General features: G+C 44.0%; 1 protein-coding gene across 1 annotated transcript in view; it reads left to right on the top strand.

Annotated features, from left to right (window-relative positions):
- The first annotated feature begins 21,965 nt into the window (after positions 1-21,965).
- The window catches only part of LOC128577102 (melanoma-associated antigen 8-like), a 58,932-nt gene continuing 53,404 nt past the window's right edge, over positions 21,966-27,493 (top strand). The window contains exon 1 of the mRNA XM_053579119.1: positions 21,966-22,077. The gene's annotated coding sequence lies outside the window, so the exon portion shown is untranslated. The remainder of the gene's footprint in view (positions 22,078-27,493) is intronic.

Raw genomic sequence — 27,493 nt, 5'->3', positions numbered from 1 at the left:
CGGCATGGGCCCTCGGACCCCACAGGAACTCATAGCACACAGGATTGCTGTGGGGCACCTGCTGGTACACAAGGTAACCTTCCTGCACCCAGTGTTGGGTGATGAGCTGCCGGGGCTCCCCATAGATGAAGTGTTCCCACCCATCATGCACCCCCATCATGCCCAGTGCTGCCCAGATGACCTCCTCTGGGGCACTGTTGCCCTCCAAGAAGATGAAGCCCAGGATGATTATCAGGAGGCCGACCTTAGGCATGCTGTGCTCATCATCCAGCTCCTCATGGTAGCTGAGGCCCATGGAGGTGACCAGGATGTAGCAGTTGCTGGGCGGATCCACTTCCTTCACGTCGATACCGAAGACCAGCTCCAAGCAGTCGGTGGCTTCCCTGAAGATCTCGGCGAAGTGATCTCCATATTGTTGGACGACATTATTCATCATTTCTTCCTTGGTGATTGGCTCCTTGATTCGATACTTGAGGAGCATCAGGTGAATCAAATCAGACATCTTATCTTCTATGGCATCTCGCAGTGCCTCGGGGTCTTCCAGCTCCTGGGGGGGGGCTGGCCCCTCGGCTCCCTGGATGCTGGAGCCCTCATCAGGCTGGTGCTCTTCGCCAGTTGGGGGGGAGGCAGCAGCAGCTGCCCCCTCCTCCTCCAGGGGGCCTGGGATCACAGCAGAGGAGGAGGCAGCCGCTTCCTCTTCCTGAGCCCGGGAGTCTTGCACCTCTCCTTGGGCATGACAGCCCTGGTTCTGCTCATCCTGGCGGTCAGACATTGTGGATCTGGTCAGCGCTGTTCTGAGAGAGGAAGCATGTCAGTGGCTTCTGTGAGAACCACACCCCAGGACTCTAGCAAAGCCCAAAGCCCAACCTACAGGCTTTATCCATAGGTGGTGCTCAGAGGCCTCCGAGGGCTCCTGTCCTCCTGCTCGGCCTGATCCCTGAGCACCTGCAAGACCAAGTGGGATGGCTCAAGGGCAGCCACCAGGCAGAGTGTGAGGCTCCAGGGCTGACAGTGAGTGGGTGGGGCAGGCACTGTGGGGTCCCCTCTGTCCAAGGGAGGGCAGGGCCCTTGGCACACATTCAGGGCTGGCACCTGACATGGACTCTGGACACTGCCTGGGCCTCCTCTGCTCTGTGACCCGAGGACACTGCCTCAGATCAAGGTCTCACTGTGTGTTCCTGGAGCCCACGTAAGAGGAAGTGAGGGGTCTTCGGGGGCAGATACACACAGAGTCCTGGGGTCCCTAGCACTGTCAGGAGGGCAGGTTGGGCTCTGGGGGGTCCCCACTGTCCTGGGGTGGATGGTCTCCTCTGTGCTCACTCAGGGCCCTCACCTTTCCCCTGTGGGCCCTAGAACACACCCTTTTGCTGGTGTGAGAAACTCACAACAAGGACTCACATCCCTGAGATGGAGCAGGAGGTGGTGTGTGGGCCCCTCATGTGGGTACAACTGCCTAGTGCATCCCACAGAGGACAGCAAGATTCAGTAAGATCCATATATCCTGGAAAAGGGAGGATCCTGCTTGGTTATCACCTGGATGCCTGGCAGAGCCTGGGACCCTACCTCTGTTGACCTGTGGCCACCTCCTTAAAACAAGGCCCTGTCTCCCCGAGACACCAGAAAAGGAAGTGAGGGAAGGCCATTCACCCACCACTCCCTGCATCTTTCCCCACCTGACATGAGGGGGAGAGCAGGGCTTTGTCCTGCGTGTTAGGTGAATGGGGTCCCCTCGGTCCTCACCTTGAGAACTGGCAGGGCCTCGAATCCTCCCTCTGCTGAGCTGAGTGCAGTCCTCTCAGACCAAGGCTTCGCTTCCCTGAGAATAAAGATTCAGATATGAGAGGGAACCTCAGCCTGAGCCCTGTGCAGGCTGTCCAGGGATGTTATCAGGGCAGGGGCAGATTTCTGCCGTGCCCCAAGCTGTTTTGTCAGCTGAGAGCACCTTCAGTCCTCCCTAGGGGCATAGCTTGGGTCTTGCAGATCCTGGGACTTTCCTCTGCTAGCTGTCCTCACTTGGGGACCAAAGTGCTCATCTCCCTGAGAACTGTGCCCCTGACCTCATGCCAGAAATGAGCCATGCCATATGCAACATTGCCAGGGTCTCCCAGGTCTGAGAACAGGGGAAGACAGGCTCCTCCCACTATGGCCTGAGTCGTGTCCCACCAAGCTCTGACTTCCACAGTTCCTTGAGGAAAAGCTTGGTGGAGGGGCTTGGCCTTACACGTGTATCCAGGGGTGGCCCAGGACTCACAGCAGGGCAAGAGCTGTATTATTGGGGTCCTGCCTCCCTGGATGGGGCCTCCACAGTCCTCCCTCAGGGTCTCATCTTCCCTCCTAACAAGAGCCAGGCCTTCTCCCCTCCACTGATCTGAAACTGGGAACTCAGAACAAGGCCCTCATTTCTATCAGCTCCCCACTTGGATGTCAGTGGATGTCACATCAGGACCCAACCCCCACATAAGGGGCTTTCCAGGGCTGACAGAAGAGATGAAACAGAATGAGGGCTGGGTCAGGGACAAGGATGGACTGTTGGGTCATTATTATGATGTAGCAGGGCCTCTCACTCCTACCTTAAGGCCCCACCCTCTGGCCCTGAGTCACCCCAAGTCTCATCAGGCTCTGACTCCCACAGTTCCCTGAAGAAGAAGGTGGGGGAGGGGCTCAGCCTCACACATGGGGCCCAGGATGGCCCCGGGCCCACAGTAGGGGAGAGTTGGATTTTTGGGGTCCCTTGAGCTGGGGTTGGGGCCTCCTCAGTCCTCCCTTGGGGTCTTACTTTGATTCTGACAGATCTGTGTCCCCTCCCCCCCACCATCTCAATCCCGGAACTCAGAACAAGGCCCTTGCTTCTCTCAGCCCGGCAACAAGGAAGTCGGTATCCGTCACATCCGGCTCCCACCCCCCACACATGGGGCTTTCCAGGGCTGAGGGGATGGAGGGGAAACAGGATGGGGGAAGAGTCAGAGACAAGGACGGACCACAGGACCACCATCAGGATATAGGAGCACCTCTCTCCTCCCTTAGGGCCTCGCCCTCTATGGCCCTGAGTCACCCCAGGTCTCACAAGGCTCTGACTCCCACAGTCCCCTGAGGAAGAAAGTGGGGGAGGGGTTCAGCCTCACACGTGGGGACCGGGATGGCCCCAGGCCCACAGTAGGGGAGAGTTGGATTTTTGGGGTCTCTTGACCTGGGGTGGGGGCCTCCTTAGTTCTCTGTTGGGGTCTTACTTTGATTCCTGACAGATCTGGGTCCTCTCTCATCTGCTATCTCAAGCCCGGAACTCAGAACAAGGCCCTCGCTTCTCTCAGCCCCCCAAGACGGAAGTCGGTATATGTCACATCCGGCCCCTACCCTCCACATACGGGGCTTTCCAAGGCTGACGGGGTGGGGGAACAAGATGGGGGAAGGGTCGGAGACAAGAGTGGACCATGGCACTTGCCTCTCCTCCCTTAGGTCCCCACCCTCCATGGCCCTGGGTAGCCCCAGTTCTCACAAGGCTCTGACTCCCACAGTCCCCTGAGGAAGAAGGTTGGGGAGGGACTCAGCCTCACACATGGGCCTGGGATGGCCCAGGGCCCACAGTAGGGGAGAGTTGGATTTTTGGGCTCTCTGGACTTGAGGTAGGGGCCTCCTCAGTCCTCCGTTGGGGTCTTACTTTGATTCCTGACAGAGCTAAGTCCTCTCCCCTCTGCTATCTCAAGCCGGGAACTCAGAACAATGCCCTAGCTTTTCTTAGCCCCCCAAGACGGAAGTCGGTATACATCACATCCGGCCCCCACCCCCAACATATGGGATTTTCCAGGGCTGACGGGAGGGGGAAAACAGGATGGGGGATGGGGGATGGGGTATGATGGATGGGGGAAGGGTCGGAGACAAGAATAGACCATGGTGCCTGTCTCTCCTCCCTTAGGCCCTATCCTCTATGGCCCCAAGTCACCCCAGGTCTCACAGGGCTCTGACTCTCACAGTCCCTTGAGGAAGAAGATGGGGGAGGGGCTCAGCCTCACACGTGGGGCCCGAGGTGGCCCCTGTACCCACAGTAGGGGAGAGTTGGATTATTGGGGTCCCTTGACCTGGGATGGGGCCCTCCTCAGTCCTCCCTTGGGGTCTTACTTTGATTCCTAACAGACCTGGGTCGTCTCTCTTCTACTATCTCAAGCCCGGAACTCAGAACAAGGCCCTTGCTTCTCTCAGCCCCCCAAGACGGAAGTCGGTATACATCACATCCGGCCTCCACCCCCCCACATACAGGGCTTTCCAGGACTGACCGGGTGGGGGAACAGGATGGAAGATGGGGGATGGGGGAAGGGTCGGAAACAAGAATGGACCATGGCGCCTATCTCTCCTCCCTTAAGTCCCTGCCCTCCATGGCCCTGAGTCACCCCACGTCTCACAAGGCTCTGACTCCCACAGTCCCCTGAGGAAGAAGGTGGGGGAGGGACTCAGCCTCACACGTGGGGCCTGGGATGGCCTGGGGCCCACAGTAGAGGAGAGTTGGATTTTTGGGGTCCCTTGACTTGGGGTGGGGGCCTCCTCAGTCCTCCGTTGGGGTCTTACTTTGATTCTGGACAGAGCTGGGTCCTCTCCCCTTTGTTACCTCAAACCCGGAACTCAGAAAAAGGCCCTCGCTTCTCTCAGCCTCCCAAGACAGAAGTCCATAAACGTCACATCTGGCCCCCACCCCCAACATACAGGGCTTTCTAGGGCTGAGGGGAGGGAGGGGGAACAGGATGGAGGAAGGCTCAGAAACAAGGATGGACCATGGGGCCACTATCAGGATGTAGGGGAGCCTCTCTCTACTCCCTTAAGGCCTCACCCTTTATGGCCCTGAGTCACCCCAGGCCTCACAAGGCTCTGACTCCTACAGTCCCCAGAGGAAGAAGGTTGGGGAGGGACTCAGCCTCACACATGGGGCCCAGGATGGCCCTGGGCCCACAGTAGAGGAGATTTGGATTTTGGGGGTCCCTTGACTTGGGGTGGGGGACTCCTCAGTCCTCCGTTGGGGTCTTACTTTGATTCCAGACAGAGCCAGGTCCTCTCCCCTCTCCCTCAAGCCCGGAACTCAGAAAAAGGCCCTCGCTTCTTTCAGCTCCCCCAAGACGGAAGTCGGTATACATCACATCCAGCCCCCACCCGCCACATACGGGGCTTTCCAGGACTGATGTGGGGGAGTGGGGGGAAGAGGATGGGGGATGGGGAAGGGTTGGAGACAAGAATGGACCGTGGCGCCTCTCTCTCCTTCCTTAGGGCCCCACCTTCTATGGCCCTGAGTCGCCCCAGGTCTCCCAAGGCTCTGACTCTCACAGTCCCCTGAGGAAGAAGGTGGGACAGGAACTCAGCCTCACACGTGGGAGGATGGGGATGCAGAAGGGGTCAGAGACACGGATGGACTGTGGGGTCTTTCTCTCCTCCCTTAGGGCTCGGCCCTCTTTGGCCCTGAGTCACCCCAGGTATCATCAGGCTTTGATTGACACAGTCCCCTGAGGAAGTAGTTGTAGGGAGGGTAGGGGCTAGAGGTAGCAGAGAAGGATAGACTGTGGGGCTATCGAGATGTAGCAGGGCCTCTTGCTCTCCCCTTAGGGCCACACACTCTATGATTCTGCGTTCTCAGTGTCTCACCAGGCTCTGACTCCCACAGTCCTCTTAAGGGAGGAGATCAGCCTAACGCATGTGTCCTGGGATGGCCCAGGGCCCACAGCAGGGTGGGAGCTGGAATATTGGGGTCCCTCTACCTGAGGTGGGGGCCTTCTAAGTCCTCCCTCAGCATCTTACCTTCAATCCTGACAGAGTTGGGCCCTCTCTCCTGGGCAGATCTTTAGCCCAGAACTCAGAACAAGGCCCTCGAGTGGCTCAACCCTCCACATGGAAGTCTGTGGAAGTCACATCTGGAGTCAACCATCTCCCACCACACACACACACACACACACACACGGGGATTCCCAGGGCTCACAGTAGGGACAAGTATGGACTGTGGTCGTGCCCCCCCCCCATTAGGTTGTGAGAGAGAGTGGCCCCCATCCTCTGTGGAACTGAATGCTCCCAGGTCTCTCCAGACCCAGATTCCCATAGTCCTCAGAGGTGGCCCTGGATGTAGGGCAGTGGTCAGGGGGCCCACATGCCAGTTGTCTCAGAGCTGCCCCCTGGGTCCAAGCTGCACCCTGAATACCCTCTGTATGTGCCATTTGGATCCTCAATCCGCACTCCTGAGGGCCCTTGCTGCGGCTCCAGGCTTTTTATTTAAGTGCCCGCAGGAGGTGCCCTATCCCTGCCACCTCTGGGCATTTGCTTCCTTGCAGCCCTTGCAGAGAATGGCTGCAGTGCCCAAGATTGCAATGGCCTGTAGGAGAAGACACCTCCTTCCCACGGGTTCTTCCTGAGTTGCGCACAGACTTTGAAGCCTTTTTGTCCTAAAAGATATGCCTTTTACACCAAAGAGTCTGAGAAGCAGCAGGGGATTTAGTGAAGTCCTGCTTCAGAAGCAAGAAAAAAGTTATCTATCATATCATAGTCTAGTGCAGTGGTTTTCACTTTTTAACTATCAGAGTCAGAAAGCATACCTAACATCATTATGTCTGATTCTCCCTAATGTTCAATACTCCATTCCTAGTCCATGTCTTATCTTCAAATAAAATGACTTTTAGAAGGACCAATCTTCACCAGCTAAGGTGGTTTGGAGTAGTTATTAGCACAGACTTTGGAGCTCTACTTGCTGCAGTCAAACCAATCTTTCCCCCAGTCCTGGTATTACCTCCTGCCTGCCAGCACCTGTGGCTGAGGCACTGCCTGAGATTTCCACAGTGAAGTAGGAGCAGAAATTTAAACATTTCCTTCTACTCATTCTGTCTAATGTCCTCTATGCTGGCTACAAACCTCCCAACTTCCCTGCCTTTCCCCTAGGCCAAGTACAAGTAACAGTTCGACAACAGATTCTCCCTCAGGGTTTTCTCATATTTTGTCATTTGCACTTAACTGTGATACTGTGTGTGTGTTTTATTTCTTTCTCGCTTCTACATTTTTCTGGGGTTGAATTTAGAAGGGGAAGACAGAAATCTAACCTTGACTGTCATCTCGGCAGCTAATGTTAAAGTATTATATCTTTAAATTTGTTGAGAGAGAGAGAGATTTTGAGAATTGCTATATTTGTAAGATTTTATTCCCTGTCAACTGATATGGTATTAATATAATATTCTCCATTTATTCAGGACTTTTTTGATCTGAATTGATCAGTGGCTGTATAGTTGCCTCCATGAAAATCTTCTATGTTTTTGTTTATCTTGTTAGCTCATTTTTGCATGTTTTTGCCAGTGTGAATGAGGTTGTTTCTATAACATTTTCTAAATAGTTATTATGTTTGTGTTACAGGCTTTTAATTTTGCTGTCATGATCTTCTGTACACTTATTTCAAAATTTATTATTCATTTGACTATTCCAGGTGTGCATTTCTTTGAATTCTCTAGGTAGATGATTATAGTATCAAACCAAATATCAAGTCTTTTTGGTCAGTATACATAACATCTTATTTATTTATTTTTGTTCGCTTAAAGAATTTTTTATTATAATTTTTCAGATATTCATGTTTGTAATTTTTTATTGTTAAATCACAGCTGTGTAGATTAGTGCAATCAAGGGGTACAATGTGCTGGTTTCATATACAACCTGAAATATTCTCATCAAACTGTTCAACGTAGCCTTCATGGCATTTTCTTAGTTATTGTATGTAGACATTTGTATTCTGCCTTTAGTAAGTTTCACCTGTACCCATTCTAAGATGCACCATAAGTGTGGCCCCACCCATTACCCTCCCTCCACCCTTCCCCTTCCTTGGCCCTTTCCTCATAGACTTGTGCTATAGTTAGGTTATAGCCTTCATGTGAAAGCTATAATTTAGCTTCATAGTAGGGCTGAGTACATTGGATACTTTTTCTTCCATTCCTGAGATACTTTGCTAAGAAGAATATGTTCCAGCTCCATCCATGCAAACATGAAAGAGGTAAAGTCTCCATCTTTCTTTAAGGCTGCATAATATTCCATGGTATACATGTACCACAATTTTCTAGTCCATTTATGGGTCGATGGGTACTTGGGCTTTTTCCATGACTTAGCAATTATGAATTGGGCTGCAATAAACACTCTGGTACAGATGTCTTTGTTATATTGTGATTTTTGGTCTTCTGGGTATAAACCTAGTAAAGGAATTATAGGATTGAATGGCAGGTCTATTTTTAGGTCTCTAAGTATTCTCTAAACATCCTTCCAGAAGGAATGTATTAGTGTGCATTCCCACCAGCAGTGTAGAAGTTTGCCTTTTTCTCCACATCCACACCAACATCTCTGGTTTTTGGATTTTGTTATGTGGGCTACTCTTACTGGGGTTAGGTGATATCTCAAAGTAGTTTTGATTTGCATATCTCTGATGATTAAGGATGATGAGCTTTTTTTCATGTGTTTGTAGATTGTGCGTCTGTCTTCTTTGGAGAAGTTTCCCTTCAAGTCCCTTGCCTACCCTGAGATGGGATCACGTGTTCTTTTCTTGCTAATACATTTGAGTTCTCTGTGGATTCTGGTTATTGAACCTTTATCGGAGGTATAACCTGCAAATATCTTCTCCCATTCTGAGGGCTGTCTGCTTGCTTTACTTACTATGTTCCTGGCTGTGCAGAAGCTTTTTAGTTTGATCAGGTCCCAGTAGTGTATTTTTGATACTGCTTCAATTGCCTGGGGTGTCCTCCTCATCAAATATTCACCCAGGCCGATTCCTTCAAGAGTTTTCCCTGCACTTTCTTCAAGTATTTTTATAGTTTCATGTCTTAAGTTTAAATCTTTAATCCAGTGAGAGTCTATCTTGGTTAATGGTGAAAGGTGAGGGTCCAGTTTCAATCTTCTACAGGTTGCCAGCCAGTTCACCCAGCACCATTTGTTAAATAGGGAATCTTTTCCCCACTGAATGTTTTTAATTGGCTTGTCAAAGATCAAATAATGGTAAGTAGCTGGATTCATCTCTTGGTTCTCTATTCTGTTCCAGACATCTACTTCTCTGTTTTTGTGCCAATACCATGCTGTTTTGATCACTATCGATTTGTAGTACAGTCTCAGGTCTGGTAGCGTGATTCCTCCTACTGTGTTTTTATTGCTGAGTAATGTTTTGGCTATTTGAGGTTTTTTCTGATTCCATATAAAATGAAGTATTATTTTTTTGAGATCTTTAAAATATGACAATGGAGCTTTATAGGAATTGCATTAAAATTATATATTGCTTTGCGTAGTATAGACATTTTAACAATGTTGATTCTTCCCAGCCATGAGCATGGTATGTTTTTCCATTTGTTAACATCTTCAGCTATTTTAGTTCTCTTCATAGAGATATTTCACGTCCTTTGTTAGGTATACTCCCAAATATTTCATCTTCTTTGGCACTACTGTGAAAGAAATAGAGTCCTTGACTGTTTTTTCGGCTTGGCTATTGTTGGTATATATAAAGGCTACAGATTTATGGGTGTTGATTTTGTCACCTGAGACATTGCTGTATTTCTTGATCACTTCTAAAAGTTTTGTAGTAGAATCCCTAGTGTTTTCCAGATATATGATTATATCATCTGCGAAGAGTGAAAGTTTGATCTCTCTCTGACCTTATGTGGATACCCTTGATCACCTTTTCTTCCCTAATTGCAGTGGCTAAAACTTCCATTACAATGTTAAAGAGCAATGGAGACAATGGGCAACCTTGCCTGGTTCCTGATCTAAGTGGAAATGATTTCAATTTAACTCCATTCAATACGATATTGGCTGTGGGTTTGCTGTAGATGGCTTCCATTAGTTTAAGAAGTGTCCCTTCTATACCAATTTTCTTAAGTGTTCTGATCATGAAGGGGTGCTGGATATTATCAAAAGCTTTTTCTGCATCAATTGAAAGAATCATATGTTCCTTATTTTTTAGTTTGTTTATGTGCTGAATTACATTTATAGATTTACATATTTTGAACCAGCCTTGAGACCCTGGGATAAATCCCACTTGGTCATGGTGTATAATTTTTTTGACGTGTTGTTGGATTCTGTTTGTTAGGATCTTATTGAATATTTTAGCATCAATATTTATTAGTGATATTGGTCTATAATTTTCTTTTCTTGTTGGGTCAACATCTTATTTATTTTGCTATCTATGCCTTTTACTTTGTGTTCTAGTACATCATCAAAAAGTAGAGGTGATTGCCTACTTTTGTAGCCTGCACTGGGCAAGAATGTTTCTAACATTTCACACTTAAGTACATTTTCTGTTGATTTTAAGACTCAAACTTCCCTTCCACTCTTAATTTGCTAAACATTTTTATGATGAACTCATTTTACATTTTTTACATTTCTTTCAAATAATTTTTCTGTATATATGGTGTGATCATATGTTTTTATTTTCCATTGTATTGTTAACACAGAGATTTACAATTCAAAATACTTCTTTTTATTTATTTTTTTCACTGAAAATACTTTTTCATTTTTTTGAGACAGAGTCTCACTGTGTCACCCTTGGTAGAATGTCGTGGCATCATAGCTCACAGCAACCTCAAACTCTTGGGCTTAAGTGATTCTCTTGCCTCAGCCTCCCAAGTAGCTGGGGCTACAGGCACCCACCACAACGCCTGGCTATTTTTTGGTTGCAGTTATCATTGTTTAGCAGGTCTAAGGCCGGGTTTGAACCAGCCAGCCTGCGTGTATGTGGCCAGCACCCTACCCACTGAACTACAGGCACTGTCCCCCAAAATACTTTTAAATGTCAAATTATATTGATGCATTATCTGGATGCATCCTGCTTGTCCATTTAATACACTGCCATGTTGAATTTTCTGTTAACTTATTTAGAATATTTTTTGCTATGTGAGTGATTTTGGCTTAAGTATTCTTTTCTCTTTTTTAAATTTGTTTTTTGGCTTAAGTATTCTTTTCATGGTGAGGTCATCTTCTGGTATTTGAAACAAAGAACACTCATCTGGGAAAATAAATTGGACAACTGTCCCTCATATGTTATAATTTGAAAGATTTTGCTAAGGATGGAAATGAATTCTTATTGCTCATTTGGTAAAACTGCCCTCTACAGCTTCTTTTTCCTGGATCATTTGTGGGTGGTGTGAGCTGACAATATAGTTTCCATTTGTAATGCTCAAAGTGTTCTATTTTTTATGGACCAATTTGGTCATTTTTTTCCTAAGATATAGTCCATTTCACTTCATATTTCAAATGTAATGGCATATTTACAATAAAAAACTTTTTATTACAGAAAGTCTTAAATGTATACAACAGTAGGGAATGATATAATATACCAAGAATACCTAGTATCTATGTCTCAACAATCTTTACTACAATGGCTAATCTGATTTCAACTAGAATAATATAAAGAAACTCAGTAACCTGTGATAGGAACTTGAATCTGATAAGCCAGTTGATAGCACAGTGCAGCCAACTTGGGTCTCAGGTAGCCTATGGCCAGAGGATCATGCCACACCCAGTACCTGGCTCACCACACACTCCAGACCAGCCTCCCTAGACTCATGCCTCCTACTCTCCACTGCAGGGCCCTGAGCTACTGCATGCCTATGTTCTCTTCTGGACACATTTTCCTGTAGTACTGCTAGTACTCCTACCCAGACACCCACAGTCTCTCTCCCAGTATCTTCCCTGTGACACTTTCTGAGTACCCTTTTTAAAATTGCAATTCCTCCTCCCACCCCATAGCCAACACTTCAGATTCAATTTGTGTCCATAGAATTTATCACCATGAAACCCATTTCACTTTTGCTTTGTTTCCTGATTCATGCTGTGCCTGCCCCTCCCCCCCCCCACAGAATATAAGTTCTGCAGAAGCAGGGAATTTGTTCAATGCTGTGTCCTCTGAGCCTAGGGCAGTGCCTGGTACATAGGACATGGTCAGGACTCATTTGTGAAATGAATGAAGAACTGCCGCTCCAAGGTCTTAGTATTTGGAGGCTCTCTGCACTAAAGCCTCATAGTATTTTCAATTCCCTCAGCCAGCAAAACAGTGAAATTTTCAATGCTCCCCACCTTCCTGCAATTGTTGGGCTCTGGACCATGTAAGCAACTGAGTTTAAAGGGGATCCCAGCTCCTTGTCTCTACTTCTGGCATCCTGGGGAAGTCAACATGTTAAGGCTCCCAAACCCATGGCTGGCTGAACGCTTTCTCCTGTCAGATAGCAGCTGAGGCATTTGCCCTGATCCCCTGCTTCTCTTTCCATTTCACTTTGATATAAAAATTAACACAATGGTCTTCACAAAGCATAATTCAACATTGTAAATGGTCATGTTGATATTCGGGGTGTTCTTCAGAGGCTCATCCTGAGATAGGGAACTATCAGTCCCTACATGATACAGAATTGTGAAACTTATTCTTGGGCATTTTCTCAAGACGTATGGACAGGGTGTGGGTTGTTACAAGTCTGTGCTGAATCAGCAGCACAGGTGTAAAGTTGGGAATGTGGAGCGAGGAAGCCATATGGGAGAGAGAGAGATGGTACCCTGTAGAGCAGTGCAGCACCAGCACCAGCAAGAACAATAGGGCTCACACCCCTGGTGATGTTTTGGAGAAACACTTCCTACCTCTCTTAGCAAGCAGAGGGAGCTGGGCCTCTGCTCTGGTGGCAGCCATGGGTAGAATAGATCTTGGATGGAAATGCAGGCCCCATGAGCAAAGGGTATGCCTGAGGCAGTACCTGCCCAGGCGGGGTGCAGCTGGGATGGAGAATAGAATCCGCACACGTGCAGAGGTGGCATACTCCCAGCGCAGGACTGGGTCAGAATTGCTGCTTTTGTTAGCCCAAGATGCAACTGGCCCTCAGGGGAGCATAGCTGGGACAAAAGCAGGTGTGGCAGCAACATCAGCCCAGAGAAGGACAGGAACTGAGAGCTGTTAATGAGCTCTAACTACATCTGCCCCAACACAGAGTGCAGCAGAGACAGAGATGCCAGCTCCCTGAGAATTGGCGCATCAGAAGTGGCACAGGATGGAGCTGAGTCGCAGTTTTTGTGAATTCAAACAGTGCCTGGCCCACAGGGGAATATAGCTGGGACAGAAATGCAAATTCTGTAAGAATATAAGTGGCAGCAACATCAATCGGGGGCTGGGCTGGAGCTGAATGAAACACCCCAGCCTCCAATAAGCACTTAAAGGTAGTCAGGCTTCAGCTCCCCCTGCCAGCTGGTGACAGAATGTGGTGGCCTGGCTGAGGATAAATAGATCTCCCAGTGACTTAGGCAGGTGCAAACCCCTAGTGCATCTGCTCATTGGAGGAACTGGGTCATAGCCCTGTGGGGTTACCAGTGACTGGGCATGACAGAGGTGCAAGGTGGGGAAGGAGACATTAACCTTCCAAGACTAATTCATTTGTTAGGTGGGCCCTTCAGACTCCATGGAGCACCACAGTGAATCATACTCGAGCTGCCAGCAGACCCCTGCTATCTAGTTGCTGGAGAACTTTTGAACTCTCCCACTTGAGACTGGGTGCTGACTGGGACAATTGATTTGGAACACTTGACCTGGGCCAATCTCCTGAGGACCATCCAAGGTCTTACCCTGGTTGTGTTGTTATGGGAAGGTTTGATTTTCCGTTTCCAGTTGTTGCCCATAGGGTTGGGGTGTCTTAGTTACTTGTATTTCTCCACAGCTGGGACTTCAACCCAGAGTTACTGATTCACTAGGATTGGACAGAGACCAGCTGAAAACAAAACAGAGCCACTTATCCCACCACACCAACCAGGTCCCCAGTGTCTCAGGCTGTAGTATTGTATGGCTCCTTTGTAAAGCTGTAGAGGAAAACCTGCAGTCACCAGTCCTAGGTCCTGGGCAAAGGGCTGGTTAACCCCTACTCCAGGAGCCCTCAATCCAATTTCACCTTACCTGTTCATCTAGCCAAACAGTGAAAAATAATCATGGGGCTGCATCAGATAAAAAACTCTGGCGACATGAATAATCAGAGTAGATCAATCCCCCCAAGGAAGAACAAGGTGGACACACCAGAAGATCCCATTCATAAACAAATGGCTGAGATGTCAGAAATAGAATTCAGAATTTGGATTGCAAATGAGAATAACAGAATGGAAGTAAAGTTTGAATTAGAAATTCAAGGAGCATTTCAAAAGTTGTTTCAAGAATTCAATGAATTCAAAGACAAAATTACCAAAGATTTTGACACATTGAGGCAAGAACTTGCAGCCCTCAAAGATCTGAGAAATACAGTAGAATCCCTCAGTTAACAGAATGGAGCAGGCAGAAGAAAGGATTTCTGATGTTGAAAACAAAGCTTTTGAATGCTCCAAAATGCTCAAAGAGGAAGAGGAGTGGAGAGCAAAAACAGATCATTCTCTCAGAGAGCTCTGAGACAATTTGAAGAAAACTAATATTTGCCTTATAGGAATTCCTGAAGGTGACGAGGTTGCTTTGAAAGGCCCAGATGCTCTACTCCAAGAGATAATCATGGAGAAATTCCCAACATGGCAAGAGATTCTCAAATTCAGATAGCAGACAGTTTTAGAACCCCAGCACAACTCAACCCAAATAAAGTATCTCCCAGACACATAGTAATTAACTTTTCCAAAGTTAACATGAAGAATAAAATTCTGCAAGCAACCAGAAGTAAGAAAACCATAACCCACAAGGGGAAGAATATAGAATGACTGCAGATCTCTTTGCTAAAACTTTTCAAGCTAGAAGAGAGTGGTCATTGACCTTTAACCTCCTAAAACAAAATAACTTTCAACCCAGGATCCTGTATCCAGCTAACTGAGTTGCATTTATGATGGAGAAATTAAATACTTTAATGACATTCACATGTTGAAGAAATTTGCCATAACGAAACCAGCTCTCCAGGATATTCTCAGACCAATCCTCCATAATGACCAGCCCAATCCTCTACCACAAAAGTAAACTCACCCAGAAACTTTTGATCAAACTCCAATTTCTACAGTGGTGAAAGCATTAAAAATGTCCACTGGACTTTTGAAAAACTCAATACTCAAAATACTACCAGGCTTATCAATACTCTTAATTAATGTGAATGGCTTATATCATCCTCTAAAGAGGCACAGGTTGGCTGACTGGATACAAAATCTCAGGCCAGATATCTTCTGCATACAAGAATCTTATCTTACCTTAAAAGATAAATATAGACTCAGGGTGAAGAGATGGTCATCTATACTTCAGGCAAATGGAAATCAGAATAAAGCAGGTGTTGCAATCTTATTTGCAGATACAATAGGCTATAAACCAACAAAAGTAAGAAAAGATAAGGATGGTTACTTCATATTTGTTAAGAGTAACACTCAACATGATGAGATTTCAATCATTAACATTTATGCACCCAACCAGAATGCACCTTAATTTATAATAGAGACTCTAACAGACATGAGCAACTTGATTTCCTCCAGCACCATAAATAGTTGGAGACTTTAACATCCCTTTGGCACTGTTGGATGGATCCTCCAATATGAATCTAAGCAAAGAAATTTTAGACTTAAACTTAACCATTCAACAATTGGATTTAACAGACATCTACAGAGCATTCCATCCTAACAAAAATGAATACACATTCTTCTCATCAGCCCATGGAACATGCTCCAAAATTGATCACATCTTAGGTCACAAGTCCAACCTCAGCAAATTTAAAAGAATAAAAATTATTCCTTTCATCTTCTCAGACCATCATGGAATAAAAGTTGAATTCAGTAACAACAGGAATCTGCATACTCATACAAAACCATGGAAGTTAAATAACCTTATGCTGAATGATAGCTGGGTCAGAGATGAGATTAAGAAAGAAATTACCAAATTTTTGGAACAAAACAATAATGAAGACATGAATTACCAGAACCTCTGGGATACCACAAAGGCAGTCCTAAGAGGGAAATTATAGCATTGCAAGCCTTCCTCAAGAGAATGGGAAGAGACAAAGTTAACAGCTTAATGGGACATCTCAAGCAACTGGAAAAGGAAGAACATTCTAATCCCAAACCTAGCAGAAGAAAAGAAATAATCAAAATTAGAGCAGAATTAAATGAAATTGAAAACAAAATAATTATACAACAGATCAATAAATAAAAAAGTTGTTTTTTTGAAAAGGTCAAAAAAATAGATAAACCTTGGGCTAACCTAACCAGGAATAAAAGAGCAAAATCTCTAATTTCATCAATCAGAAATGACAAAGATGAAATAACAACAGACTACTCAGAAATTAAAAAAAAATTCTTAATGAATATTACAAGAAACTATTCTCAGAAATATGAAAATCTGAAGGAAATGAACCAATACTTGGAAGCACACCACCTTCCTAGACTTAGCCAGAATGAAGTGGAAATGTTTAACAGGCCTACATCAAGCTCTGAAATAGCATCAATTATACAAAATCTCCCCAAAAAGAAAAATCCAGGACCAGATGGCTTCACATCAGAATTCTACCAAACCTTTAAAGAGGAACTAGTACCTATATTACTTAATCTTTTCCAAAATATAGAAAAAGAAGGAATACTACCCAATACATTCTATGAAGCAAACATCACCTTGATCCCCAAACCAGGAAAAGAATCAACAAAAAAAGAAAATTATAGACCAATATCGCTAAAGAACATGGATGCAAAAATATTCAGTAAGATCCTAGCAAACAGAATCTAGCAACACATCAAACAAATTATATGCAATGACCAAGTGAGTTTTATCCCAGGGTCTCAAGGCTGGTTCAAAATACATAAATCTATAAATATAATTCATCACATAAACAAACTAAAAAAACAAAGACCATATTATTCTCTCAATTGCTGCAGAAAAAGCTTTTGATAATATCCAGCATCCTTTCATGATCAGAACACTTAAGAAAATTGGTACAGAAGGGACATTTCTTAAACTGATAGAGGAAATCTACAGCAAACCCACAGCCCATATCATATTGAATGGAAGTAAATTGAAATCATTTCCACTTAGATCAGGAATGAGGCAAGGTTGCCCATTGTCTCCACTGCTTTTTAACATTGTAATGGAAGCCTTAGCCATCACAATCAGGCAAGAACAAGCATCAAGGATACAGGGTCAGAGGATATCAAACTATCACTCTTCATAGATGATACAATTGTGTATCTGGAAAACACCAGGGATTCAACTACAAAACTCTTAGAAGTGATCAGGGAATATAGCAACATCTCAGGTTACAAAATCAATACTCACAAATCTGTAGCCTTTATATATACCAACAATAGTCAAGCTGAATAAACAATCTAGGACTCCATTCTGTTCACAGTAGTGCCAAAGAAGATGAAATATTTGGGAGTTTACCTAACAAAGGATGTGAAAGATCTCTATAAAGAGAACTATGAAACTCTAACAAAAGAAATAGCTGAAGATATTAACAAATGGAAAAACATACCATGCTCCTGGGTGGGAAGAATCAACATTGTTAAAATGTCCATACTGCCCAAAGCAATATACAATTTTAATGCAATCCATATTAAAGCACCGCTGTCATACTTTAAAGACCTCGAAAAAATAATACTTCATTTTATATGGAAAAACCTCAAGTAGCCAAGACATCACTCAGAAATAAAAACAAATCAGGAGGAATCACGCTACCAGACCTCAGACTATACTATAAATTGATGGTGATCAAAACAATGTGGCACTGGCACAAAAACAGAGAGGTAGATGTATGAACAGAATAGAGAACCAAGAGATGAACACAACTACTTAACATCATTTGATCTTCAATAAGCCAATTAAAAATATTCAGTGGGGAAAAGACTCACTATTTAACAAATGGTGGTGGGTGAACTGGCTGGCAACCTGTAGAAGACTGAAACTGGACCCACACCTTTCACCATTAACTAAGATAGACTCTCACTGGGTAAAAGATTTAAACTTAAGATATGAAACTATAAAAATACTAGAAGAAAGTGCAGAGAAAACTCCTGGGCAATTGAAGCAACAACAAAAATACATTACTGGGATCTGCACAGCCAAGAACATAGTAAGTAAAGCAAGCAGTCAGCCCTCAGAATTGGAGAAGATATTTGCAGGTTGTCTCTGACAAAGGTTTAATAACCAGAATCCACAGAAAACTCTAACATATTAGCAAGAAAAGAACGAGTGATCCCATCTCAGGCTGGGCAAGGGACTTGAAGAGAAACTTCTCTGAAGAAGACAGGCACACGGCCTACAGACACATGAAAAAATACTCATCATCTTTAATCATCAGAGAAATGCAAATCAAATACACTTTGAGAAATCATATAACTCCATTAAGATTATCCCACATCACAAAATCCCCAAACCATAGATGTTGGCGTGGATGTGGAAAAAAGGGAACACTTCTGCACTGCTAGTGGGAATGCAAACTAATACATTCCTTTTGGAAAAATGTTTGGAGATCACTTAGGGATTTAAAAATATACCTGCCATTTGATCCTTCAATTCCTCTACTAGGTATATATCCAGAAGACAAAAAATCACTTTGTAACAAAGATATTTGCACCAGAATGTTTATTGCAGCCCAATTCATAATTGCTAAGTCATGGAAGAAGCCCAAGTGCCCATCGACCCATGAATAGATTAATAAATTGTGTTGTATGTACACCATGGAATATTATGCAGCTTTAAAAAAGATGGAGAATTTACCTCTTTCATGTTTACATGTATGGAGCTGGAACATATTCTTCTTAGCAGTTTCTCAAGAATGGAAGAAAAATTATCCAATATACTCAGCCCTACTATGAAACCATTTTATAAGCACCCACACTTCCATATGAAAGCTATAACCAAACTATAGCCCAAGATGAAGGGGAAAGGGGGAGGAGGGTAGGTGGAGGGAGGGTAATTGGTAGGACCACACCTATGGTGCATTTTACAAGGGTATATGTTAAATTTACTAAGGGTAGAATATAAATGTCTTAACATAATAAGAAAATGAGGTGAAGGCTATGTTAACCAGTTTGATGAAAGTATTTCATCAAATTGTATATGAAACCAGCACATTGTACCCCATAATTGCGTTAATGTACACAGCTATGATTTAATAATAATAAAAAAGAATTATGAATCTCAAACCAAGTATCTGATAAAATAGGAAGTGGAGGAAAAGCCAGCACAAACTAACTAGAACCAAGATGGCGACAAAAAAAGACCACAAGTTACCTTCACTGTTCATTATACCCTGCTTATAATGTGTTAGCATACTAAAAGAAACTTTTACCAGTGCCATGACAGTTTACAAATGCCATGGAAACTCCCAGAAATTACCCTATATGGTTTAAAAAAGACAAAGAACCCAGAGTTCCAGGAATTCCCTACTCTTTTCCAGAAATCCTATGAATAATCTTCCCTCTGCTTAATATAAGATTAAATAGAATATGTAAAATAAGACTCCAGAAACTCACGATGTGCTGCTCTTTGTTGCTCTGAGAGATGGCTGTTGCCCTGTCTATGGGGCAGCCTCTCTTTTTTCCTTTTCTTATTTCAAAATCTTTGCTTTTATCTTACTCTGTCAGCTTGCTCTTGAATTCTTTCCTGCACAAAGCCAAGCATCCACTTGGCCTTCAATTGTGCTCTACTTTACTGTTATCAATCCCTGGACCTTCCTTACCCCTGTTCCTGTGCCCACACACGCCTACATTGTCCTGCACCTAACCTCAATTTGCCATTTGGAACTTTGTCTTTCCAACTTTTTCTCTTCACAACAACTCAGGATCCATGCTGAGGCTGACATGCAGTTATCATTATTTGAAATTCCCTGGTTAGGAATCCTCTTCAAAGACATTGTGGTTCAGATAGAACTGGCAGGGTATGATGTAATCTTCTTAGTGATTGATAAATAATAATAATTGCTATTTGAGTGAGCTATTATTCAAATGATCCTCTAGCACCCTTTGCAGTAGCCTCCTGTGTGGGCACATGCCACCCAGGGATGAGCCAGTCCTGACCAGGGAAAGACAGAGCAGACAGGAGTCTCCCCACACCCAGCTGTGGGAAGGTCCTGAAGTTCTCTGGGTGCCTTGAACCTGCCCCCTGCGGAGTTGGTGTGAGGATATTCAGGTCTTTCCTGCTCTCTGGGCAGCCTCCTTGTTCCACCAGTTGTGGCTAAAGCCCTGCTCTGATTTCCAGCCTGCTTGGCAAGGGACTGAACCCTGCCTGGCTCTTGCCAGTGGTTCCCTGTGGCGGTTACCCTTGGCAGGTGTCCTACAGCCCTTCTCAAGCGAGTAAGGGGTCCCATGTCTAAAACCTCGCCTCCTAATGTAGTCCTTGGGAGATGAATTGCAGGACTGGATTAGGGTGGTGCTTGGGGGATGGAAAACAAGGAAAAAGTCCCAAGGCATTGGCCAGGGCTAGAGGCTGCATTTGGATGTTGAAGTGGAGGAAATTGCTGACAACAGTTTAGGAATGTTGACTTCAGTTGCCTGGCGTTCGGTGCTTGTATTTGTGTAAGAGAAGAAATAGCCTCAAACCCGCCTCTTTCTTTGCTGTAAAAGCTACTTAATCATCTAACTAGTTATCGGTCAGTCATGCCAGCCAGTGCTCCCCTGACACTGTGAAGGCCATCACGTCCCTGGGCTGAGGAAAAGAAACAGCAGATGTGCAGCTTAGAAAAGTAACAAACACTGACTCCTTCAGCTAGAGAGTAGAAGGTAGATGATGTACAGCTAAAGATAATAGCTTTGGGGGAAGGTATCAGAACTCTATGAAACTCTCACAAGGTAAGGCAGGCTTGGAGAACATCTTTCTGTCTTTCTGGAATTCTGAATCTTGGTAATAATAAAGGACAACTTTAACCCACATGACTGTTGGGCTCATGCTCCTGGTTTCAGCTCCCTGGTTATATACCTGGCATGCAACATGGGGCGATGCCCAGAGGCTTGCAGGGAAAATTGGGGTTTCTCTGACTTGCCATAACTCTCCAAGTGATTGGGATAGAGGGACCTTAGGAAACCTGATTTGGACTCTCCTACAGAGGTGCCACTGGGACATTTTTCCAGGACTCCTTGGCAGGCTGAATCGACATCTCTCATCCCTAAGGAAAAGTCTGTCCTTTATTTCGGTCTGATAATGAGTACACTCCTATCTCTGTGTACACACCTGTTATCTGGTCTGTGTATACACCTGGTACCTGTTTGTGTGCATACAATCCTGGTTAGAGGTACATATCTGATTATGAGTGCACCTTCTGCTTCTGCCTCTGTGTATATACCTCATATCTCTTTGTCTGTATACCTGGATTTGTCTCTCTGTGTGTGTGTGTAGTATTTTTCTCTGTGAGCATGGTATTTGCCTTTTTGTGTGTATTTCTCTCTCTGTGTGTGTGGTATTTTTCTCTGGGAGCATGGTATTTGTCTCTCTCTTTGTGTTTGTGTGTGTGTGTGGTATTTTTCTCTGTGAGCATGGTATTTCTCTCTCTCCCTGTGTGTGTGTATAAACTCCTCAAGGAAAGGGCATTGGGGTAAATCCTGTCTTATTGGGCTACTTAAGAGTATTAACCACTAACTAAAAGGGAATTACTATTCCATTGTAAACCTGTTTAGCCTACGTATATTTTAGACTCTGAAGAAAGATGGCCCTTGAATGGATCCTTGAATTATCTACTGTTTTACAGCTTGAATTTCCCTGTCAATGATCAGGAAAATGAGATAAAATTTCAAATGTCTTTACATAATACAGACACAAGAAAAAAAAAAAAAAAGGAAATTTTCAGATGGTTCAGAGAAAAGAGGGGGGAAAGTCAGCCACTCAGGAGAAAAAGCTTATCTTGCAGGGTGAGGCTGATCACTGCAAGCTGGTAAGCAAGAAGATGAGACTCCCACACTCCCATCAGCTCCAGAAGGGGAGCTGAGCCAGCCACTCCCCTCCTTAGCCAAGGGAGAGGGGCGTGGAGGTTACAACCCCATCTAAAAGCCATCAGGGAACTCGATTTTGCTTGTAACCAGCCAGGAGGGGGTATGTTTCACTGATTTACTTTTATTTTGAATGCTTTCTCATTACTTTTGCCCTGCTGAGGCTTGAGCTTGCTGGACTTTCTGATCTCCATTCTGCCTGCTCTTGCTGCCTTCACTTTCCAGGTAAGGTGCCTCTTTCGACTCCCTCCTTCTCCATTTAGATCCTGGCATTAGGGAGGGGCAATCTATCCAAGCAGAGCACTTCATCTCCCAGTTGGTCCTTGATATTTGGCATAAATTCCAAAAACAAGATCTTTGATAACTGGATAGAGACAGAGAGAAGGTCCAGTAGCAGTTCCAGAAACAGAAAGACACTTTTCAAATGGTGGCTAACACTATAGTAGAATTTTTTCAGAGACAAAGGTATCCTGGAGGCTCAGGCAAGAAGACATCAAGAATGCACCCTGCTCTGGGGGCTGAGCCCTGCTTCCTTTGCAGTCAGCGAGGTCCCTGGACAGAATTGTGCCAGAGAGCAGAGCTGGTGCCTGAAACTGGCAGACTCTCCCCTGAGCTGGCATCCTCCACACCCGCAGACCCGCTAGGATTACCTAAGTCTGATGAATAGACCCCATTCTCAGAACAAGCTCAAGTTTGTCATGCTGGAATGGCTGAGCCTCGGGTAACTTTTTTTTTGTTGTCGTTGTTGCAGGTAAGGAAACTACTTTTAATAACACTTGGGCCAGTTCCTCTGCTCTCTCTGAATTTTTGAGACCTCTTTTCCTCTCCTCTCTCCATTGTTGGAGTGGAAGGTAAAATACAACCCCTCTGTGTATTCCACACTTCTCTGCCCACTGAGATACCAAGTCCAATTGCCCTACCCCTAATGTTGGTACAGAAGTTTAGGGTTAAGTTAAACACCTAACTCTTTTAACATCACAGGCTTTCTTTCCCAGACTCTTGGATAAGCTTAATTGAGACTTTATGATCGGCCTTCAGGCAACATTTCTCCCCCCCAACCCCCATTTTAGGCTTGGAGCTAAAATAGAAGGAACCAATAAGTATGGGAGAGAGAGATGTGTGTAAAGACATAGGTATGAAGATGTATTTGGGTAAGGAAGGATAAAAGGAAATAGAATAACTTTGTGTAGGAAGGAATCTTGTGTGAAATTTTTTATCCTAAAGTAACTGGTGGTTTAAGAGAGAAAATTTAGGACAAAAACAGGATTAAAGACATTAAAGATGGTTCATGTAAGTTGAGAAGGTTTGTGAAAAAAGGTTAAAAATAGTTTTGTATGTGATTAAGTTGGCTATAATGAAAGAGGTATCTCTAGTTAAAACAAGTTTTCTGTTCTCGGTACGTTTGAAATCTCTTAGCTTCCTGTTCTTGTACATGTGTTTAATCTAATGAGTAAATGTATCAAAAGCTCAGAACTCAAAGGGTCAATATGCCACTGTAGAGTTAAAATACAAAGTTTGTTAAACTGTCTCTATCTTTTTGCCTGATAACAACTGCAGTTGCTAAGTTACAGATGTCCTCAAGATAAGATACTAGCACTCAGCAGAAGACCCAAGTTCAGTTACTCATTTGAAACTGAAAAGATGTAAGTTAATACATCCCTTTTAGAAAGAAGTATGGAGAATACTCAGGGGTCTAAAAGTAGACCTGCCATTCAATCCTGCAATTCCACTACTAGGTGTATATCCAAAAGACTAAAAATCACTTTACAACAAAGATATTTGCACCAGATTGTTTATTGCAGCTCAATTCATAATAGCCAAGTCATGGAAGAAGCCCAAGTGCCCATGGACCCATGAATGGATTAATAAATTGTGGTGTATATATACCATGGAATATTATTCAGCCTTAAAAAAGACAGAGACCTTTTCTCTTTTATCTTTATATGGATGGAGCTGGATCATATCCTACTTAGCAAAGTGTTTCAAGAATGGAGGGAAAAGTAGCCAATGTACTCAGTACTATTATGAAACCAATTTACAATTACTCACACTTTCATATGAAGAATAGATCACAACTATGGCCTGGGATGAAGGAGGGAGGAGGGGGATGGGAGGGGAGGGGAGAAGTCAGATGGAGGGAGGGTGAATGGTGGGATCACACCTATTGTGCACATTGCAAGGGTACAAGTTGGATCTATTAAGCATAGAGTATAAATGTCTTAACACAATAATTAAACGAGGTGAGGGATATATTAATTAGTGTGATATAAGCGTTCCTAATTGCATATGAAATCAGCACATTGTACCCCATTAATGCATTAATGTATACATGATCTATGTGTGTTTATTATTTAATAAAAAAAAACTGAAAAGGAAACAAAAATGATCCTCTTTACTCTTTAATATACCAGCTGCTTTTCCTTCCCAACTGACACTGCTGTGTATGGCTCCTCTAGTATCTGGTCATATTCTTAATAAATGGTTTCTTTTGGCTTGGTGCCCATAGCTCAGGGGTTAGGACACTGGCCACATACACCGAGGCTGGCAGGTTCAAATCCGGCCCAGGCCTGCCAAACAACAATGACATCAACAACAACAACAAAATAGCCGGGCGTTGTTGTGGGAGCCTGTAGTCCCAGCTACTCGGGAGGCTGAGGCAAGAGAATGGCTTAAGCTCAAGAGTTTGAGGTTGCTGTGAGCTGTGATGCCAAGGCACTCTACCGAGGTTGACATAGTGAGACTAAATAAATAAATAAATAAATGGTTTCTTTTGATTTACATTGTATTCCAGGACTTGATTTATTCTCTTCTATTTGTACTAGAAGGTGTCCAATTCTAATTTTTGGATCCTGTATTTTCAACTGCATAACAAGATTTATTTCTTTCCACTTAGAGACTATACACTTGCAACTGTGATCAACATCTAAAACAACAACCAGACACCCACCTGTCTAAAACAAAGGAATGCTTACCAGCATCTGAACCCCATTTACTGTGGCCCCTGACAGAGCGCACTACTCACACTGCTCACTTTTCAGCAGGAAACAGAATGGTCAGTGGGCAGCAGTCCATTTCCAAAAGAACTGGGCTCTACAAATCAGAGGGTGAAATGTTAAGTTTAGACAATTAGTTGAACATGAGCAGGGTAGAGGTCGAACCCTATTTTGGACTGGTTTGAGTTAAGTGGGCCTGACTTGTCAGGCTGAGTTGTCATACTGAGCTATCATGAAAATAGGACTAATTAAGACCCTATAAACAGGTTGCCTTGAGATCGAGGCTAATAAATGTCCCAGGGACTTTCTGACATGTACAGACCAGATGTGGTCACACATCATACTCACTTGGGTTATTTTGTGAATAGCCTGATTAAGATCTTAAAGAGGGGGCTCCCAAGAAGTAACAGAAGACATGTCCAGGGGGTCCACAAGGACTGATCAATCCTTCTATAATAGAAGGTCTTTAGGACACACACACACACACACAAAGCTGAGGTAACAATGTTTCTAAATAAACTATCCTATTAACACAGTAAAAATCATACCCACCAGCACCATGACAATTTACAAATACCATGGCAACTTCCGAGAAATTGCCTTACAAATCTAAAACAAATCTTGTAGACATGGTCTACGAGAGGTCTAGAAATGAGAGTGGGGAATGTAAGAGGAGAAAACAGCCTCAACCCGCTCCCCCTTGCTGCAAAAGGTACTTAATCCTCTAACTGGTTATCAATCAATCATATGAGCCAGTGCTCTCCTGACACTGTAAAGGCCATCACGTCCCTGGGCTGAGGAAAAGAAACACCAAATGTGCAGCTTGGGAAAGTAACAAACACTGACTCCTTCAGCTAGAGAGTAGAGGGCTGGATGGTGTATAGCTAAAGATAATAACTTAGGAGGAGGGTATCAGGACCCTGTCAAAGTCTCTCAAAGTAAGGCAGGTTTTCAGAATGATCTTTCTGTCTTTGTGGGATTCTGAATCTTGGTAATAAAGGACAACTTTAACCCACATGAGTGTTTAGCTCATGCTCCTGGTTCTGGGGCCCCATTTACATTTGGACTTCATTCTTTTTTAGAAGTATATTGATCACCTTGCAAAGTTTCTTTTGTCTTTTTTAATTATTAAATCTCATACATATGACGGATGAGAAAATACCCAGAAAATACCCAGCCATGTACTATGAAATATAGTATAGAGATCTGTATACCTTACATAGTACAGAGACATACATGCCTGGATACTTTCTGGAAATCCCTTGCACTTTATTTTAAAGTATGTTAGATTTTTAAAAATTTTGCAAAGATGGAACAGAGTTCCTACCCCTCCCTCAGTTTCCCCTGTTATGAGCATTTTCCATGAGGACAGTACATTTGTTATAATGGATGCATCGTATAATATTAATATTAACTAAAGGCCATTCTTTATTATATTTCTTTACTTTTTTCCTAATGTCCTTTTGCTCTTCTAGGATCCCATCTAGGATACCACATTATGTTTAGTTGTGATATCTTCCTTTTTTTTTTTTTTTTTGCAGTTTTTGGCTGGGGCCAGGTTTGAACCCACCACCTCTGGTATATGGGGCCTGTGCCCTACTCCTTTGAGCCACAGGCGCCACCCAGTTGTAATGTCTCTTTTGGTTTGTCTTGGCCATAAGGGTTTCCTTGCTTTTTATGGTCTTGACAGTTTTGAGGAGTATTGGTCAGGTATTTTGTAGAATGACCCTCATTCGTGGTTTGCCTTTGGCTTTTCTTGTGAATAAACTGGGTTTATGGGTTCTGGGGAGGAAGACCACAGAGAAGTGCCATTCTCATATCCCAACAATGCAACATACTATCACATGACTGGTCATTGATGATGTTGAACTTGATGACCTGGCTTAGGTGGTGTTTGCTAAAAATTTGTACTATGAAGTTATATAAAGCTACTTTTTTTTTTGTAGTTTTTTGGCCAGGGCTGGGTTTGAACCCACCACCTCTGGCATATGGGGCTGGCGCCCTACTCCTTTGAGCCACAGGCACCGCCCTACTCTTAGTTATTTTGAAGTGTTCCCTTTTCCATGGGAAATTAATCTATTCTCCCTCAGTTATGCATTTAATTGACCATTTATTTCTCTCAGCATGGGCTCAGGAATAATTATTTTATACTTTGGTCTAAAATCCAATGCAACTTTATAAATGTTGTTGTTCATGTGGCTCCAGGTTTGGCCACTGGTAGTTCTTTCTGTTGGCCATTTTTGTATACGTTTTTCTCAGACATCTGTCAATATGTGATTAAAATATTTTTTAGCACTTCTTTTCCTCCAAGCACTACAAGATGCTTCAGGCGTATCTTTTATTTTTCCTTCCCTAATTCTAGATTCAGCAGTTTCAGCACTGATCCCGTGTTCTTTTTACTGATATTAGAAACATCGATTTGGGCGCCAGGTATGCTTATTGTTAATGGGGTATCATTGCTTCTATGCTTCTCTGCAGACAGAACAAGGAATTATATGTGTATGTAATAATGTGTGTATATGTACATATCTATAAAAATTTCTAGATGTAATAGCCTATACGTATATAAAGCAAAAGATGAGTTCTTACTAATGTATCCAACTCTAATACACTATCACATCTGCTTGTACCCTCATCTGCTTGCTTGT

The sequence above is a fragment of the Nycticebus coucang genome, chromosome X (assembly GCF_027406575.1).
Source record: "Nycticebus coucang isolate mNycCou1 chromosome X, mNycCou1.pri, whole genome shotgun sequence".
In the NCBI taxonomy this organism is placed as follows: domain Eukaryota; kingdom Metazoa; phylum Chordata; class Mammalia; order Primates; family Lorisidae; genus Nycticebus; species Nycticebus coucang.
The sequence above is the reverse complement of the archived record's forward strand: the minus strand, read 5'-3'. Positions and strand labels throughout refer to the sequence as shown.